Raw genomic sequence first — 429 nt, 5'->3', positions numbered from 1 at the left:
TCGAACATGGATTGATTGATAAAGAATGAAACACTAAAACCGTAATCTTTATGAATCAAAACCATAGGGTAATATATCAAAAATCCTAATTGAGTAAATCGAAGCTCTAAAAGTTCTATATCCCAAACCCTAAATCATGTTCCTACATGATTAAAACTCCAATTCAGTTTTTACAAGTTAAAATCTGATAAACCCTAACCCTATATCTATAAACCCTAAATAATATAAGTATCAGAATTAATTATACTATAATTATCAAATCACATATTAAAACCCTAATCGAATATTTTGAAATCAAAACTGTTTTCGGTTTTGATCATTGAGGTTTTAAATCTGATTGAATTTGATGCTATGTTGCTAGAATTGTTTGTTAAATTGATAGATTTATTTTCTCATCCTGCTTGGTTAATTGTTCATCTGATTTAAAAT

Source organism: Brassica oleracea, chromosome C3, assembly GCF_000695525.1.
Source record: "Brassica oleracea var. oleracea cultivar TO1000 chromosome C3, BOL, whole genome shotgun sequence".
Classification (NCBI taxonomy): Eukaryota; Viridiplantae; Streptophyta; class Magnoliopsida; order Brassicales; family Brassicaceae; genus Brassica; species Brassica oleracea.
Note: the sequence above shows the minus strand (reverse complement) of the source record.